The sequence below is a fragment of the Equus caballus genome, chromosome 9, assembly GCF_041296265.1.
Source record: "Equus caballus isolate H_3958 breed thoroughbred chromosome 9, TB-T2T, whole genome shotgun sequence".
Taxonomy (NCBI): Eukaryota; Metazoa; Chordata; class Mammalia; order Perissodactyla; family Equidae; genus Equus; species Equus caballus.
Window position 1 is genome coordinate 19805556 of NC_091692.1, and position 10558 is coordinate 19816113.

At 37.5% G+C, this 10558-nt stretch overlaps 1 long non-coding RNA gene across 2 annotated transcripts; it reads right to left on the reverse strand.

The window, feature by feature from the left end:
* Nucleotides 1-1113: 1113 nt before the first annotated feature.
* Nucleotides 1114-9069, reverse strand: LOC138915518 (uncharacterized). 2 transcript variants are annotated; one of them, XR_011421575.1, is made up of 3 exons: nt 8761-9069; nt 6303-7374; nt 1114-2419 (listed from the first exon to the last, which is right to left on the reverse strand). It is a non-coding gene; the product is annotated as an uncharacterized lncRNA (long non-coding RNA). The 2 variants fall into 2 exon arrangements; XR_011421574.1 differs by lacking the exon at nt 8761-9069 and adding an exon at nt 3352-3449 and having other exon boundaries at nt 1534-2419; nt 6303-6440.
* Between the last annotated feature and the right edge of the window lie 1489 nt (nt 9070-10558).

Here is a 10558-nt window from a genome sequence, read left to right on the forward strand (position 1 = left end):
AAGAAAAAAGAGAAGAAAGGTTGCCATTCTTTATCTGAAATTTCGACTGATGTTCAGAAAAATGGCAATGTAAGAGGCAGACATGAGATCTTGCCCAATCCGTTGGTGTTCTGCCGATGGGACCAGCTTTGGACTGTGTCCCAGAACAAAAAGACTGAGCGCCATTCGGAACTGATGACTGTAAAATGAGTGTAGGAGGTCTTTGAGGAGCTTCTTAATTACAAAATTATTCATGATAAAATGGCACTAATCTCGAATTCCCAGTTTCTTGTGAATTTTACTGTGGTACCACCTAAAAATGGTTTATAGCTTTTTAACACCTTAGATAAACCAGATCTTGCCCCGGAATGTTGTGGGGGAAATCGTCTCCAAATATCTCTAAATCTTTCACTCTTCTTCTTTTTCTTTCTTTTTTCTTTTTCTTTTTTTTTTTTTTAAAGGGAATGATACATACTGAATTATCTGTCTATAAAGCAATTTCTAAATTATCTTACGGTTGAGGAGAAATATTCTAAGATATGTAAATACTAAATTTTTCTGATTTTTGTAGACATCTGCATTGAAAAACAAAACAAAGCGAAAATATAGATGCCATTGAAACCCATCATTACATTTGTGATCTAGATAATAAAGTAAGCAGACCCGAGCAATTCGCTAACACTAACGCTATTCTTTACATAAACAGTAAATGTTTAGATTTTCCTGTTCACTGACTAACAGCACACATATCATAAACACTAAGCTGTTATAGTACGTTTCGTGTGTTGATTCACTTTAACAGTTGTTAGTGTGAAGACAGGAAAAGAAAAGTGGGTGTAATGAGACCATGTGCAGTATGCTGTGAAAACAGAGGCCCTTATTTGGCATAATGGGTTGCACCATAAGGGCCATAAAATTGTGCATGTGTTAGTATCATTTTAATTATTACGGGTGCCACATGTTAAGCAGAATAGCGGAACTACTAAAACAGCTTCAAAATCCTTACTGCTGATCGCTGCATTTAATTACAAATAGGAACATTTGGAGATAGGTCACCATAAAACCCTTCTGTTGTCAAATGAGCTCAAATCTGATTTTTGTAATTATGTTTTTATACCACAGATCCTGTTGAATAACTATAGGGAATAAAATTTTAATAAGTGCTGATTAAATGTAGGTACATCTTGCTTCCTAAGAATATTTATGAATGCTCATCACACTTAAATCAAGGTACCATCACTATTTTCCTGTGGACAGTGCTTTGATCGTTCAACCTTAATGCAAATAAGCTGAATAAATTTATGTGTCATGAAATATTGTTTTTTTTTTCATTGAAGCAGAAGAGCTCTGGATTTCAATTATTCATTCTGTTTGCGAGCGCTGCGTACTGCACTGTAATTCTCTAGAACCAAAGTGTTAGACTCAGTGGGATCTTGTAATTAACTTTTCGAAGGCAGGGTTTTATTGAGGAAGATGACAATTTCTGTCGATCTTTTGTTCTCTACTAGAGTAAATATGGTTAGAAATTTTTTATCTTTCTTTTCTTTGGGATTATTTATTTATTTGTTTGTTTACTGGTTACTTGGGCTTTAAAAATGATAAAGAAATTGTGTTTACCAAGAGAACTGATGTTTTGGGATACTTCATATGTGTCATTTCCCTGTATTGTGAAAAATAATTTTGAAACCATGCATAATGGTTAGGCCTCCTAGCTCTTGTGAACATGAAATTATCATGTATTTCCAATAGAGATGAGAAATGTAACATGAACTGAAGAAAGAATGACTAATGGGTAATGGTACATGAAAGTCATGAGTTATTACAAAGAAATAGGCCAGAGACAGAGCTGGCATATTTTAAAATTGGTATCTGTTAATGTGGTATGTGATCTCACAGCTATCAAAGCAAGTGCACTTATCAGCTACCCATTTGGATACATTAATTTGTAGTCCTTGTAAGTCCAGAAGGCATAAAACACTTCTTAATCTATAAAACAGGAGTTTGATCCTTTCCAATCAATATTTCTTTAGAATATTCGCATCATTCTGTATATTCCAGAAGACCACATCTTTGGAGAAGTTGCTCATTGAATTTGGAGAATGGAATCTGCCTTTCCAGGAAAGATATTTCTCAAGATGATGAGAGAGTTCCGTTTGCAAAACTCTCCAGATGATCTGTTATTGTTTAGCACTTAATCCACACTTTAGACAGCTGTTTGAATCTCCAAGTAGCTCTGCAATGTAATCGTTCAAAGAATAGTACGTGTGCTCGAATCCATATCTCTGTATCCACTGTTTCAGATAAATGATAAGGCAGCACTTCAGTAAAGACCTGGAAGACACATACACCTCTATGAGCCAGATGCCGTCCCTCTTGGCAGCTGTATACCGCTCCCTGTATTCACATCATTCTGATCCAACACTCAGAAACAGGCTTGAGGCTGTAAAATACAGATAGAGAAAGAAATAGTGCTTCTCTTTGAGGGAAAAAATACGGTATTTATGAATGGTCCTAAGGATTCTGGGTGGTCCCTACTTGAGATTTGCTGCTTCCCCAGTGTTGTGTGTTTTTCATTTGGATCCGTAGTTTCATAGTAATTGTCATCTTCAAGGGATGGGGGAAGGGGACTCAGCCAATGCCAAAGGCAGAGGTTGCAAAGTTCTGCCTCTGTCATTTGAAAGCATCATTTGACAGTGTCAGCTTATTTCTTCAGCTCAGTTCTGAAAAATAAACTAGATATCTTCAAAACTCAGGCATCCATCTAGCACTGTTTTGAACTCTGGTAGTGATATTACTGTAGAAGGTGCTACGTGTTAGATGGAATTATGTCTTTTATGAGCAAATTAATTAATTGCGAAAATCTGAGAATCATTGAAATCATTCATGGGAATGGATAAGGAGAAAAACCCTACAGATACAACAATTGTTTACTGGAAGTAATGTTGAGCCCAGTAATTCCATTAACTTATGCCTCCATAACATAGGAGCAGGTTTATAATCCATCAGAATAAAAGGAGGGCAAGCAGAGATGAACGACAGATTAGAGAGAGAGAACAAATTTCTCCTTTTCCAAATTATTGGTGTCCTCATTTCTAATATTCAGCTTTTAACAAAGATTGATCACAAATTTTGTTTTAGACAACTTTGTAAAATCATCCAGAAATTTTTAACTAATAAGTATTTACTGAGAAACTTCTCTTGCTGGGCACTGTGTGGGGTGGTGGGATACAGCACTGAGCAGTTCAGGTCAGGACCCTGAGCTCAGCAAGCATCCTATGGGACTGCTGGGCGCTTACAGCCATGGCTAGATCTTATGCCCTATTAGTATTTAGAAAGAATTTCCTTGTTTGTAAAAGAAGGGTTTGGATTAACCTCTTGACCACTTTCCAGCTCTAAATTCTTTTCATTCCATTGAAACCTGGGATGTGCCTGGTGCTGGAGATACAGATGAGTAGCTGGCCTTCAGAGAGCTGGAGAGACAGGACACACAGCAGAAAACATATATTAATCCAAAAAAGTATCTGTTAAATCAAAATGATGTGGCCACGGTTATAAATTTTAAAATATGGACATGCTTACTTCCTGCTCTGATGGACAAACTTTATCACAACCATCAATTGTAGATCAACAATTCAGAAACCAAAACCAGCTGATACCACCCTCTACCTGTGCCTGACCCACTCTGAGTCCTCAAAACTTTTCACTGGAAATCTTTCTTTATGTCTCCTTTGAGAAAAACTGATGATTCACTCCTACAACAGTATTAATGGGGAGCATTGATAATTTTAAAAGGCTTTGTCTCATAAATATTCTCTTCATGTCTTTGAGGTCAATAGGTCTAAGTGCCAGAGGAGATATGTTTAGTAGAATCATTTGCTTTCTGAAATACTCTGTGTCTCCTGTTATTTCTAATGGGAAAGTTTGTGTTTTCATTTTGTTGTTTTATTAGAGGATGTAACAACTGGTGAACTTTGTCAAAGAGTTTGTTAGCCAGTTGATAGAGATGTCTTAAACACCTGCCACTTCCTGGCTGGCTGGCTGTGCTTCAGGCTAGCATTGGTAGTGGAGAAGCAACAGGCAAATTACATCATGATTTCTGCCTCACTTTCCATCCTGGTGTTCAGAATTCGTTTGAAAATGGTTCACAGATAAAAACAGTTCACATACTGAGTTTCTGCAAGAATTTTAAACACTATAAACTAGATTATGACTATTTCATGCAATATCTCAAAGTTTTTACTCTTATGAAATTTGTTTTCTTTTTTAACAGGAAATTTGATTCCCTTTATCTTACATGTCTTTCTTAAACTCATAAATGATGGTAGCTGCAGCTTCATTTTCCTAAGACATACGTCTATTTATGTATCATAAAGAATTTCAAAACATTTTCCCAAATGAAGTTGGGAAAAAAATCTACCACTCCTTTTGAGAAATTAGAAAGAAAATTTTCTAGAAGTGAGTTTCTTATAGTGGTTGTGCTATGAGGCATATTACTTCATTGTTGACCACAAATTTCCCAAGGCTCATATGTTTCCATATGTCATTTCTCGAACTTTCTGTGGCAATTCTAAGTTACAAGTGAAACTATTTTCATTAATATTTGGCATTAATAATTATTTAAAAGTTTCATAGCAAACATAAGCAAATATATACTCAAGAATATTCATATTATCTGTGTATGTGTATAAACTGTATATTTACATATCTTTAATACAAACATATACACTTACGTTTTTTTTTTTGTTTTTGGTTTTTCTTTTTTGAGAAAGATTAGCCCTGAGCTAACTACTGCCAATCCTCATCTTTTTGCTGAGGAAGACTGGCCCTGAGCTAACATCTGTGCCCATCTTCCTCTCCTTTTTATATGTGGGACGCCTGCCACAGCATGGCATGCCAAGTGGTGCCATGTCCGCACCCAGGATCCGAACCGGTGAACCCCGGGCTGCCAAAGTGGAACATGCGCACTTAACTGCTGTGCCGCCAGGCCGGCCCCAACACTTATGTTTTGTATGTACATATAAATGTATATATTATTATCATTATTATTATTATTTTGGTGAGGAAGATTGTCCCTGAGCTAACATCTGTGCCAGTCTTCCTCTATTTTGTATGTGGGACACCACCACAGCATGGCTTGATGAGCTGTGTATAGGTCTGAGCCCAGGATCCAAACCCATGAACCCTGGGCTGCTGAAGTGGAGCACACAACCTTAATCATGATGCCACCAGGCTGGCCCCTATTATTACATTTTTATGTAAACACATACACAATCCTTTTAGTTTCAGGGCCAAAGTATGATTTCTATCAAAAATACCTTATAAATTCAGGGAGTTAAGATGTATAGTTATGACTACTCTTACTAAACAGAATAAAACTTCTCAGAAGATTTGATTTATCAGATTTTTTTCTCTACTGACCTTTTAAGAGAGGGGAAAATCAAGAGGAAACGAGCCAATACTGGACATTTGAAAAAACAACTTCTAGATGTCTTGGGTCAGTACTCGCGCAGGCCTTCTTGATTTATATCCACATATAGAAAGAAGGCTCCTTGATGCACTCCCCTTTGCCCTGTCCCTTTATCTAACCTCCAAGATCAATTCCCGAATCTTGTATATTCTTCTATTGTTCCTCACGTTACTCTGAATTATGCGTAACGTATACTAGCCCACTTTTCTGTCCTGGCTGGTGGATTGTCATTAACCCATTCTTCTCCCTCCCAGCCTGTGTCTTTTCATCTTTGCATCCCCAGTACCCAGCATGTGCACAGTCTATGGTAATCACTCAATATTTCTGTCAGGTTGAACTGAGTTCCAGATGTTGAGCTAGTTGGACATTAGTTGAAAGAATTAAGCGCTAATAATGAGCTGGTTTCCACTTAATTGAACTTTCTAGTTAACTAAAAATTAACAAGAAGTTTGATGTGTGTATTTCAGCCTTTGCTGAGAAATGTTCCTGCTGAATTAGGGAGAGTATAATTAACACATCAACTCTTCTGTGGAGCACAAGTGAATTTCCTTTCAGTCCAGAACCACATTAGGCTCAACTTTGAATCTGCAGCATCCAGCATGGTCTGGCCTGTCTCAGGGGCTCAACAATTACTTGTGGAATGAAAGAGTTGGTTGTTTTATTTATTCCTATAACAGATATTTATTGAACGCCTACATTTTGCTTGATTCTCAACAAACAGGATTGGTAAAATTATTTCTAGATAATACTCAAAGAGAAAATTCAGTTCATTAGAACCACACCCATGCTGAGCTCTCAGTAGTATAATAATTGTGGTTTAAAGTAAAGATTAAGATTTTTGACCAGAAATTCTTACCTTAAGGAAGATGTAAGTAGAAAGTGTCTTGAGGACAGGGACCTCAGATGCTGAGTTCATACACCAATCTTCAACAAAAAGAGTGTGAAGGAGAATCAGAAGGCTAAACATGCTTCCGAGACACGGAGCAGAAGTTTAAATAGACACCAAGTACAAATATACTTGCATGTGTGGTGGATTTTTTTAAATTATTAAATATTACCCTGAACTAGAAAGATGTTCAGGCTCCAATTTAATTTTGCACTCCTTCACGTTTCCCAAACCTTCATATTGTTTGACAGTATGTTGCACGACTGTTGCCTGTAAGTGTGAAAAGTCAAGATGAGAGTTCACAGCAGGTTGATGGCCTGGAGATGAGAAGTCTGTCTGAGGACATTTCAAAGTTGTAAAGGTATTATTCTCACATGGAGTTATTTCTCAGTGGGTGTGAACAACAGCTACTCATCAAGCTGGTGTAGTGTGAAATAGAGTTTCCTGAAAAATGATGTGCAGACATATGCAGAAAGCCACACGCTTGGTACATGCACAGACTGCGTGCCTAACTTGCAAATGGTGGAATATTTGCCATGAGATGAGCTAGAGATGCAAAAGTCCCTATTGTAAGTAGGTGGGGAGCGGCATAGCTTGGAATCACCACCGATCCATTGGGTTCCAGGTACACACATGTTGAAGGACGAAATTGAATAGTGAGGCTGCTTTGGAGAGGAGAAGTTTGAAGAAATAGAAGGCATCTCGTTTTATATGAGACAACAGAAGTCTTTCTATATAATGCTTGAAGACCTGCCATTGCTATGAAAACAATTTTGCTCATCCTGCATTGCATTTTGTCACCGTTTTTGAGGCACAGTTGAGTTTTATTCATCTCCACACGTGCTGAGGTTCACCCACGCCCGCTGTGCTTTCTGTCTACTCAGGGAGTATTTGCCCAAGTCCAGACACAGCTCCCTGCGTCCCATGTATTATTCATGTATTAGATTTGTTTGTACCTTTTCCCCAAACAGCTTGGGTGCTGCATATACATCCGTACGTAAATATTTTTCTCAGCTGCATGGTTCTCCTCATGATCTGACAACTGCACAGAAAGGAGGGGAGCAGTTAAGCGAGGGAATAGCATGGCTGTGAATAAGACATAAGTAAAGCAGATAAACCTAGAAACAAGTGGAGGGGAGGAGAAAAAACAGCCAAGTGTTTATGTATTTATTTTTCCCCACATGTTTAAAAAAGGATTCGAGTGGCTTACCAATAAAAAGGTATGTATGCCATAAGGCCTATGAAAATATAAACAGAAAATAAAAATTTCGAAAAGGAGGTACAGTCAAATATGCTAGCTATGAGGGTTAATGAGAATAAGAATGAGTCATTTCACTACACAGATGGAGGGTTACTTCTGTGGTTTGGTTGGCAGGTGTGCTGACTCCGCGGTGTTAATCTTCAGGTTCATTGTGTGGGAGGCCCTAGTGAATTCTTTCCTTCAATTAGAAAAGGCCCAGATAAAGAGATGCAACTTGATATGAATCCTAACATCGGGCAGGTCGGGGGGTCAGATATTGCTTCATGTTCCAGAGTTGTTGCTTGCTATTTTGTGAGGTTTGGTTGTCATGCAACAAGAGGTGGCTGAGGAAAAAAAGTATATACAAATTGTTTCTCATTCTCACTGGCATTAGTTTGTTTTTTTAAATGGTTTTTAAATTATCGAAGTAACACATGTTCCTTGCATAATCCCAAACAAAAGTATAACGATAAAAATAAAGGCTCTTCTGTAAACCAATTACTCAACAAGTTACTTTGGGGGCATATTCTCTTTTGCTCTGATCTACTCATGCATACACACTGTTTAATAAAAGTCTGGGTCCTCCTTGACTCTTCACTTTCTCTCACACCCTATATCCAATATATTAGAAAATCCTTCTTTCTTGACCTTCACTATTCACAGACTAAGAACTTTTTCCCATTTCCGCTGCTGGTAGTACCTGCTCTCAGCTATCATCTGTCCTAAGCTGGCACATCCTCATTCTTCTTCCTGCAATCCTGCCACAGTCTCTTTTCAACACTGTGTCAGAGTGATCCTCTGAAGATATAAGTCAAATCCTGTCTCTCCTATGTTCAAAAATCTCCAACGGCTTTCTAATTCACACAGAAAGAGTCCAGATTCTGCATTATCATAACCTACAAAGTCCTACACTGTCTGGTCTACCCTACCCATCCCCAGATCACATTCCATTGTATTTTAATTATTGGTTACATAGTATTCCAGTTAACAGTTGTATCATACTTTATAAAGTTAACCAACTGCCTATTGACTGAAGCCGTTGCTTCTAATTTTTCCCCACTATAAACAAGGCTAAAATAAACATATTGGTATGCACGTGATTGCACAATTATGCAATTTTGCCTTCATCAGAAACATGTTGCCAAACTTCCCCTGCACAAACGTTGTACCAATTACACTGCCACCAACCTGCTCGCTCCGGAAGCCGACTCTGGTTATGGTTCGGCCTCTGCAGTGGCCACAGCAGACTAGGCAAGCCCTAGAATTTTGCATCTGAATTCCTATTTTGATGGTGGTGAGATTTTGAACTACTCTTGGCATCGAATTCAGTGCCAGTCTTCTTGCTTTGCCTTGTCAAATTGGACAGGGAGACGGCTGTCTTGCAAAAGTGGAATTGTCACTAATTGGCCACAGAGGAAAGATTCAAAATCTTGCCAAAAGTCTCCTGCATTCTAAGGGAATAAAATGCTCCATATAACTTTCCCTCTCACTGAAAAGAAACAAACCCAATACAAAAAGCACTTTGTAAACCAGAAAGCATTGTATAAATGCAAGGCATTGTTATTCTTGTTGAGCCACTGCCGTAATGGCCACTGTATGAGGAATGCTAGCAGGGTTCACCGAATGCACAGATCAGGAGGCCTGTCTGTCCAGGCTTCCCTCTGCACCAGCTTGTTATGTCCTGTTAAGAAATGTCAAGGAAGAAGCAACAGTAAATAACTTTTGACTTCACTTCGGCTTTTTCATTTAGATTAAAGCAGAGTACTTCAGGTGCAGTCTACATACAAAATGAATGCTCTATAAAACGTTTTGTCACTTGTAATGTTTGGAATTCAAGTTGGTTTTCTTTATTATGACAAAGTGCATTTTTAGCAAAAGCTAAACACTGCTTCATACTGAGAATGACAACTACTTATTTTTGTGCACTGAGTGGACACTGGAAAAGTTAAAGTTCCATAAGAAGGAGAGTTAAATCATTAATTCTTGTTCCCAAGTAGCATGTACTCCACAGTATTTTATTAAAAACATTACATATAATTTATAAAAATCAAGCCAGATGATACTCTCCCAAACATTTCAGAGAACCGGATTTTAACAAATCTATTTCTATTTAAATTTAAAAGAATGCAAATATGTTTACAAGTCTAGAAATATGTATGTTGGAGTTTAAAATGTGATTGAATAAATTTTCAGGAGTTAAACCACTTATTTTTAGAATTTAAAGTAGGTTTTAATTTTAGATTTTCCTAAAATGAAACAAAAAAAGACAAATGCTGCCTTCTATAAGATGTCAAAAGTTTGAGGGAATAGTTAATCTTTGAATTATTCACTGAGATAAATAATTTCTATTAATACATAAATTCCTTGCTTTTCTCTTATTTTTAAGAGAATTTTTATGGCAACTCTGGTTTGACCTTGGATATCTCTTAGCCACACCTGACTGGGCATCAAGCTTTCCATAGTCCATCCTTTTAAACTTCCCAAGGATCAAAGCTGGGAAAGGAAGGGACACAAAACGTAAGTGAAAAGTATTGGAAGAATAAACCATGACATTTGTTTCAGATTAATACATGTTCCTAGTCCAATATTTGTGATTTAAATAGCATGCAAGACTGCTAAAGATCCCTTTCCCCATTGCTTCATTGTCAAGTTTTTGCATGCAACCATAAATAATCTTAATTTGGAGAATTTTCAAAAGTTAGTTTAAGAAATTAGTTTGAAGTTTTATATTCAAATAGAATGTATTTTATTTCATGAAACTTTAGAGATCAGAAGAAACTTAAAATATCCTATTTGGACATTCTGCCAAGCAAGAATGGACATTCACCAAGCCCTTAGCTTGATGAAACTCAACAGCCCTCTGCCGAGACCAGGGGAGCTGAAAGTTGACGGAGAAAATTACACCATCAGGATGACTGAAATCACCTTGACTTTATGACCACGAATATCGACTAGGCACTCAGAACTGTCAGACATGACACTTCCC